Here is an 8,286-nt window from a genome sequence, read left to right as displayed (position 1 = left end):
CAAGAATGATTTCCGGTCTAGTTATCGATTGCCTAGGTTCAAATGACTTTCTTGTTGACAAATGCTATCAACTTTTATTACCTTGCGATTTATTCGTAGTTATTTTCTCGCAAAGTAGTCGTAGTTTTATTCTTGCAAAATAGTTTCATACCTATTTTAGGTAAAGCAAACATTAAGTGTGCGTCGAGTTGTATCGGTGGTCGATAGAACTTGAGGGCATATTTGATCTACCTTTATCTCCTCGTCGGGTTCGACACTCTTATTTATCGAAAAAGGCTACAAACGATCCCCTATACTTGTGGGTTATCAAGACCTTTTTCTGGCACCATTGCCGGGGAGCAATACGTGGGGTGAATATTCTCGTGTGTTCTTGTTTGTATTATCACTAAGTAGTTTTCATTTCCTGTTCTAAGTTGTTCTCTATCTTTAGTTATGGATATGGAACACGAAACAAAAAAAATTAGTGGTACTTGCTACTCATGGAGATGTGGAACCTCCTAAAACCCTCGATGCTCGTTATGTAAAAAATATTATGCACTACTTTGATAATCCTGAGAAAACCTCATTCAATATGATAATGGGAGACACGTTGGATCAACGTGCATACTGATGTCTACTACGAAACTTTATTCTTGCAGTCTCGTGTTGGGCCTCCAAGCGCAGAGTTTTGTAGGATAGTAGCAATTTTCCCTCAAGTGGATGACCTAAGGTTTATCAATCCATGGGAGGCGTAGGATGAAGATGGTCATTCTCAAACAGCCTGCAACCAAATAACAAAGAGTCTCTTGTGTCCCCAACACACCAAATACAATGGTAATTTATATAGGTGCACTAGTTCGGCGAAGAGATGGTGATACGAGTGTAATAATGATAGTAGATATTGATTTTTGTATGGGAACAATAAAAAACAGCAAGGTAGCAATAGATAAAACGGAGCACAAACGGTATTGCAATGCTTGAAAATGAGGCCTAGGGTCCGTACTTTCGCTAGAGCAATCTCTCAACAATGCTAATATAATTGGATCATATAACCATCCCTCAACGTGTGATGAAGAATCACTTCAAAGTTCTTATCTAGCGGAGAACATAAGAACAAATTGTTTGTAGGGTACGAAACCACCTTAAAGTTGTTCTTTCCATTCGATCTATTCAAGAGTTCGTACTAAAATAACACAAAGCTATTCTTTCCGTTCGATCTATCCAAGAGTTCGTACTAACATAACACCAAAGAAAATGCAAATTCATAATACTCCATCCAACACAAAGAACCTCAAAGGGTGCCCCAAGATTTCTATCGGAGAAACAAAAGATGAGAACGTGCATCAACCCCTATGCATAGATTACCCCAATGTCACCTCGGGAATCCGCGATTTGAGTGCCAAAACACATATCAAGTGAAATCAATATGATACCCCATTGTCACCACGGGAATTCATAGCAAGATATACATCAAGTGCTCTCAAATCCATAAAAGTATTCAATCGGATAAAACGAAATCTCAAAGGGAAAACTCAATTCACAACAAGATAGAGAGGGGAAAACACCATATGATCTGACTATATTAACAAAGCCCGCGATACATCAAGATCGTGACATCTCAAGAACATGAGAGAGAGAAAGAGATTAAACACATAGCTGCTGGGACAAACCCTCAGCCCCGAGGGTGGTCTACTCCCTCCTCATCATGGTGGCCGCCGGGATGATGAAGATGGCCACCGATGATGATTTCCCCCTCCGGCGGAGTGCCGGAACGGGGTCTAGATTTGTTTCTCGTGGCTACAGAGCCTTGCGGCGGTGGAACTTCTGATCTAGGGTTACCCCGAGGTTTTTTGGAATATTTGAGAATTTATAGGGCAAAGAGGCGGTGCGGGAGGCCACTGAGGTGGGCACAACCCACCAGGGCGCGCCTGGGCCCCCAGGTGCGCCCAGGTGGGTTGTGCCCCCCTCGGGGCACCCCTCTGGTACTTCTTTGGTCCACTCGTGGTCTTCTGGTCCAAAAAAAATCTCCAAAAAGTTTCGCTGCGTTTGGACTCCGTTTAATATTGATTTCCTGCGATGTAAAAAAAACAAGCAAAAAACAACAACTGGCACTGGGCACTATGTCAATAGGTTAGTACCAAAAAATGATATAAAGTTGCTATAAAATAATTGTAAAACATCCAAGAATGATAATATAGCAGCATGAATACTTCATAAATTATAGATATGCTGGAGACATATCAAATACTTTAGGGATTATTGCTTGACACAAAAAGGGAAATTATTATGGGATCAAATTAATATGTTGCATTGGTATGCTCGGGATCTATGCTTGAGATATGATTATACTTGTTGCTCTAGGATGAAGGCTCCACACCTTCCTTTTTCATGTGAATTTAGTGATAATGAAACCTTGTCTTCTTATGCTAATGGTATATATGATTACTATGATGTGGAACGAATAGAAGAATTTGTTGCTTTTAATGGTGCTTATGAAATTGAATCTTTGTTTGATAAGTATGCCATTTTTGATGATTCAGTTTATAGACAAAATTTTGCCATACTTAAATAGTGCTATGAAAATTATTCTTCTAATGCTCATATTAAACAATATATTGAGGATTTTTCCGCTGTCCAAGAAGATACTAATATTTTGCATGAGTCTATGGAAGAAGAAATTAATGACACTGTGAGCTCATTGGATGAAAAAGATGATACGTAGAGCGAAGAACAAGCGAAGGAAGAACGGATTAGCTACATGTGCCCACCTTCTAATGAGAGTAACTCTTCAACTCATACATTGTTTAATATCCCTTCGTTCCTACCGAAGGATGAATGCTTTGATAATTGCTATTGTAACATCCCAAATTTTTAAAATTTGGAATGTTAATAGGATCATTCTTTTCATTATGATTTCTATGCTTATTTAAAATTTCTGAATATTTAAACTCATTGCTGAAGCTCAAAGTTATTTTAGAGTTGTTATAATGCTCTTTATGTGCTTGCATTCCATAAATTATAATTTTTCCAAAAGTGCATACGTATTTTAAAATGTTAAAAGTATTCTATATTACTAGTAATATTTTACTGTGTGTTCTGGTATTTTTATTTTATCTATACGCTATTTTAGTTTTAGCCACGATATCTTTTCCTGTACAGTATATCTTCGCAGATATTACTGTTCATCTGGGCCAGCAGCAGCCCAACTCCTGTTTGTCGCCCAATGCGCTAGAGCAGCAGCACAGCATCGGCAGGCCGGCCCATTTCCCCGCACAGCCGCAGCCCACCCGCAGCCTTTCCTTTTTTTTCTCTCTCACCACTCTGCCGCTGACTTTGGGTCCCGCTTGTCATCTCTTCCAACGACCGTGTTCATCACGAACACTGTGACCGAATCAGACCAAGTCGAATCGATCGACTCGATTGATCCCTGGACTCCATGCGCGAGTTGACGCCTTATATAAGTTCATCAATCCCTCCTCGACCGATTTTTGGCAAAATCCTGGACTCCCGTGCCCTAGATCGCCGTTGCCTCAACTTTGGATATCGCCGGAGTTCCGCCGCAGAAGCTCCTTCGCCGGTTGTTTCCGTCGACGCAGAAGGTTCCCTGCACCTACTATTGCCCCTGTTAATTCCGCCTTGATCTCCTCTATCGCCTTGACCCTCTACCTCGCACAGGGGAGTACCAAACCAAGAGCCAGGACCTCAATCCGAAGATCACAGCCATCGCCTGAGCTCCAGCCACCCTCTGCCGTCGTCTCCGCTCGCCACCGACTCCGCTGAGGACGTAATTGAGACCGCAGCAGAGATCCTCGCCCTGTACGCTACCCTCCGGAGTCTGGAGACCACCGGAGCAGGCGCCACCATCGCCGCCCGTGCCGCCGTTTTGTTCAAGTCCGGCGACAATCCCTCGTCTGTTCTCCGGTGAGCAATTCTCACCCGCCCGATCTCTCTCTAACGGTCCAGATTAAATCATGTTCTGTTTTTTTCTCTCGAATAGGTATGCGTTGTTTAGTGGCCGTCCGTTGTTTAGCCATCGCAGCGAACAAACTCCAGCCAATCAGCATGCTCCACGTGGCACATCCACAGTACCGCGGTAGTTTTTCCCAGAACGCTTTTATGGCATAATTTTTCTTTGCAGATTCCATATCAAATTTTCATTTAGGTTTATCTTCAGATTCGTATGTCCAAATTCACCGATTCTTTTTCCTGTGTACTCATATTGACCAGGAGCATCTAGCAGAACCAAAGTTTCAAACTTTTGCACTGTTCAAATTTGAATTTGTTTAAATTTGAATTCAAACTTCTGGAGGCCATATCTTTTAAATCGTTGATCCGAATTAGTTGATTCTTTTTGTATTGTGATCCTACTAGCTTGTAGATAAGATATACCTACTTTTGTTTTCTGTTATTTAAGTTTTGATTTGAATTCCTTGCTGTTGACTTTAATGTGGTGATATGTGAGTACGGTTTATATGTTGGTGCCTTCGTCAATTGTATAGATTGTCCGGAGTGCGAAGTGGATCGGAATTAATCATTAGAGTAATTCAGCACCGTTCAAGGCAAGTTTGCACTTTTGATTTTGCTCATCCTATATTCTGCTATGCATGTGTGGTTTCATTGCTATGACAAATGTTTGGCTTGATATGTGTATCTCGTGTTGCCATGTTTTGTTATCGACTGTGTTATGTGATGGTGTGATCAACTTGCTATGGTAGACGTGGGCATGTGTCAAGTGATCCATGAAAGTGGTGAGTGTTTATAGCCGTAGGCTCGGGATTATTAACCAGGTGAATGCGTCACTGGCAGAGCGCTCTATTGTCCCTAGAGAATGCGCCATTGACAGAGCGCACTTGAGGCGAGGTATACTTTTCGGAACATAAATCAGGTGAATGCGTCCTTGGTAGAGCGCTCTATGGTTCCTAGAGAATGCGCCACCGACAGAGCGCACTTGAGATACTTCTGAAGTTCTTGTCATGTTTATTTAGAATCTTTGGGTTATCTTGGGCGAGTATATTAGAGAAGGTTGTGAGTTCAGGTAGTGGAGGTAGGTGAAGACATTCTTCTCCAAACTAACTTGTGTGTTTTATTTGTCATACATTGCTTTGTGGATGTAGGTTTGCTATATCATATTGTGTGATTTGCCAATACATTCAATGTATTGACTCTTTGTGGCTGCAACTTATCATGTTGCAGGATTTTCAGATGATCAGTGAGATACAGTAGGGTCGCGAGTCTTCACTCAACATGTTCTCCAATGGGCATTGATGGACTCATCGTTGATTATGCTACCTTTCCGCTGTTATTATTGAATAAGTTAGCCATGTGCTATTCAGTTTGTAATACTTTATGAGTTCTGGATCATACGTTGTAGTAAAATGATGCCCTTGTTATTTGATATTCATATGTACTGTGTGTGCTAGCGAGTCGATCCAGGGACTAGCACAGTGAGCACAGAGACATCGAATCTTATCAGATTCGGGTCGTTACAGCTATGATCCCATTGATTCATTTGAAATATCCCTTTTTGATGAATTTGATGATTGCTATGCTTGTGGCCAAGGTGCCAATATGAATTATGTTTATTGAGATGAAGTTTCTATAGTTCCTTACGTTGAGAATGAAATTGTTGCTATTGCACCCACACATGATAGTCCTATTATCTTTTTGAATTCTCCAAACTACACTACATCGGAGAAGTTTACACTCACTAAAGATTGCATTGATGGGTTGCCTTTTACCATTGCACATGATGATTTTGATGAATATAGTATGCATGTGCTTGCTGCTCCTACTTGCAATTATTATGGGAAAGGAACTACCTCTCCACCTCTCTACGTTTCCAACACGATAGAATTGCAAGAAACTGCTTATGCTATGTATTGGCCTTTACTTGATGTGCATGAATTGTTCTTCTATGGTATGTTGATGCATAGGAAGAGATTTAGACTTCGTCATTGCATGATTTATGTTGCTTTGTGCTCACTACTAAATGCCAAATCATTGTTAATTAAAATTGGTTTGATATACCTTGGGATCCGGGTGGAGCCATTACTTGAGCACTTTATGCCTAGCTTAATGTCTTTAAAGAAAGTGTTGCCAGGGAGACAATCCGGAAGTTTAAGAGAGTCATTTTATTATGTTGAGTGATTTTATAAAGTTTTAAAACACAAAAATATAGAGGGGAACTTAAAACTTCACAAAAAGAAAAGTGAAAGTGAGAAAGACGAGCACCGTGAAAGTGGGAGCTAGCCTTGAACTTTGTGCATGCCCATGGAAACTTTGTGAATCTCAATTACAGAAACTTTTCAAAATAAATTATCCCCTTGTACAAATCCACTGTATTATAAAAATAATGTGCCAAGATTTGCCTTTAGGATGATTAGATTGCTTGTTGGTACGTGCGGTGCAAAAACAGAAACTTTGGCTGTAGTGTGATTTTACATTTTTTACTGGAACGTCGAAAGTTTATGAAACTTTTTGCACAGTATTGGTATATAATTTTTTTTCGTAATTCTTCAGAATTTTTGTAATTACATAAGTATCGTAGATATTCATATTGCTACAGACTATCCTGTTTAAGACAGATTCTGTTTTTGATGCATTGTTTTGCTTGTTTTGATGAACCTATCGATTATATCGGTGGTATGAGCCATGGAAAAGTTATATTACAGTAGCTAAAATGCAAAAACAAAATATGAATTGGTTTGAAATGGTACTTAAAGTAGTGATTTGCATTATTATACTAACAGATCTCACGAGGTTTCTGTTGAGTTTTGTGTGGATGAAGTGATCAAAGATCGAGGAGGTCTCGATATGAGGATAAGGAGGAGAGGCAAGAGCTCAAGCTTGAGGATTACCAAGGCACCCCAAGTAAATATTCAAGGAGACTCAAGCGTCTAAGCTTGGGGATGCCCCTAAAGGCATCCAATATTTCTTCAACAAGTATCGGTATGTTTTCTTTCTTGTTTCGTTCATGTGATATGTGTAAATCTTGGAGTGTATTTTGTGTTTAGTTTTATTTTTATTTTATGCACCATGCTAGTATGAGATAGTCCGTGGTTGATTTGTAGAATGCTCATTGCACTTCACTTATATCTTTTGAGTATGGCTTTATAGAATGCTTCATGTGCTTCACTTATATCATTTGAAGTTTGGATTGCCTGTTTGTCTTCACATAGAAAACCGTTATTTGTAGAATGTTATTTTGCTTCACTTATACTTATTAGAGCATGATATTTTGTAGAAAGAATAAAACTCTCATGCTTCACTTATATCTATTTAGAGAGTCAACAGGAAGTGGTCATTTGCATGGTTAGTCATAAAATCCTACATAAAACTTGTGGATCACTGAATATGATATGTTTGATTCCTTGCAATAGTTTTGCGATATAGAGATGAAATATGTGGGAGGTACTAGTAAACATTTGTGGCTAGTAAGAATATTGGTGTTAAGGTTTGTGATTCCCGAAGCATGCATGTATAGTCTCTTGTTGTGCTATGAACTTGGAGCATATTATTGAGTGTCTACCTTATGAGTGGCGGTCGGGGACGAGCGATGGTCTTTTGCTACCAGTATATCCCCCTAGGGGCATGCATAGTAGTACTTTGCTTCGAGGGCTAATAAACCTTTGCAGTAAGTATATGAGTTCTTTATGACTAATGTGAGTCCATGGATTATACACACTCTTACCTTTCCGCAATTTGCTAACCTCTACGGTACCGTGCATTACCCTTTCTCACCTCGAGAGTCGGTGCAAACTTCGCCGGTGCATCCAAACCCCGTGATATGATACACTCTATCACACATAAGCCTTATTATATCTTCCTCAGAACAACCATCATACCTACCTATTATGGCCTTTCCATAGCCATTCCGAGATATATTGCCATGCAACTTCCACCGCTTCTGTTTTGATGACTTGAGCATTCATTGACATATTGCTTTGCATGATCGTAAGATAGCTAGCAAGATATTTCCATGACTTGTCTGTTTTTTGATATCGTTGTTATGCTAAATCATTGCACATCCTGGTACACTGCTAGAGGCATTCATATATAGTCATACTTTGTTATAGGTATTGAGTTGTAATTTTTATTTCTTTTGAGTTATAAGTGAACAGAAGTGTGGTGATCATCCTTATTCATTTTTAGAGCCTTGCCCCAGTGAGGAAAGGATGATGGAGACTATAATTCCCCCACAAGTTGGGATGAGACTCCGGACAAAGAGAGAAAAGAAAGAAAAAGAAAAAAAGAAAAAAAAAAGAAGAAAAGAAAAGAAAAAACAAAGAGAGAAAGGGCATGCTAATT

General features: G+C 39.7%; 1 pseudogene; it reads right to left on the bottom strand.

The window, feature by feature from the left end:
- Positions 1-8,286, bottom strand: part of LOC123120445 (GATA zinc finger domain-containing protein 14-like) — a 122,422-nt pseudogene that overhangs the window by 15,986 nt on the left and 98,150 nt on the right.

Source organism: Triticum aestivum, chromosome 5D (assembly GCF_018294505.1).
Source record: "Triticum aestivum cultivar Chinese Spring chromosome 5D, IWGSC CS RefSeq v2.1, whole genome shotgun sequence".
Classification (NCBI taxonomy): domain Eukaryota; kingdom Viridiplantae; phylum Streptophyta; class Magnoliopsida; order Poales; family Poaceae; genus Triticum; species Triticum aestivum.
The sequence above is the reverse complement of the archived record's forward strand: the minus strand, read 5'-3'. Positions and strand labels throughout refer to the sequence as shown.